We start from the raw sequence: 628 nt of genomic DNA, 5'->3' as shown, positions 1-628 counted from the left end.
TGTCATGCCTCCCTTTTTTGGGATGACTTGGACAGGGCTCACCCAGGGGCTATCAGAAATAGGATAAATAATCCCAGCCTCCAGTAATTTGGTGACCTCTTTCTGCACCACTTCTTTCATGGCTGGATTTAGCCGCCTCTGTGGTTGCACCACTAGTTTGGCATTATCCTCCAATAAGATTTTGTGCATGCATCTAGCTGGGCTTATGCCCTTAAGGTCACCTATGGACCACCCAAGAGCTGTCTTGTGTGTCCTTAGCACTTGAATAAGTGCCTCCTCTTCCTGTGAATTTAAAGCAGAGCTTATGATCACTGGAAAAGTGTCACCTTCTCCCAGAAACGCATATTTCAAGGATGGTGGTAGTGGCTTGAGCTCGGGTTTAGGAGGTTTTTCCTCTTTCAGAAGAAAGTTCAGAGGCTCTTTCATGTCCTCTGAATCCTCCCAAATCAGGCTGAATATCTTTAAAGATGTCTTCCAACTCTGATTCGAGACTCTCAGCCATGTTGATCTCTTCTACCAAAGAGTCAATAAGATCAACTTTCATGCAGTCTGTTGATGTGTCTGGATGTTGCATGGCTTTGACAACATTCAACTTGAACTCATCATCATTGACTCTCAGGGTTATTTT

Source organism: Arachis ipaensis, chromosome B09 (assembly GCF_000816755.2).
Source record: "Arachis ipaensis cultivar K30076 chromosome B09, Araip1.1, whole genome shotgun sequence".
Taxonomy (NCBI): Eukaryota; Viridiplantae; Streptophyta; class Magnoliopsida; order Fabales; family Fabaceae; genus Arachis; species Arachis ipaensis.
The sequence above is the reverse complement of the archived record's forward strand: the minus strand, read 5'-3'. Positions refer to the sequence as shown.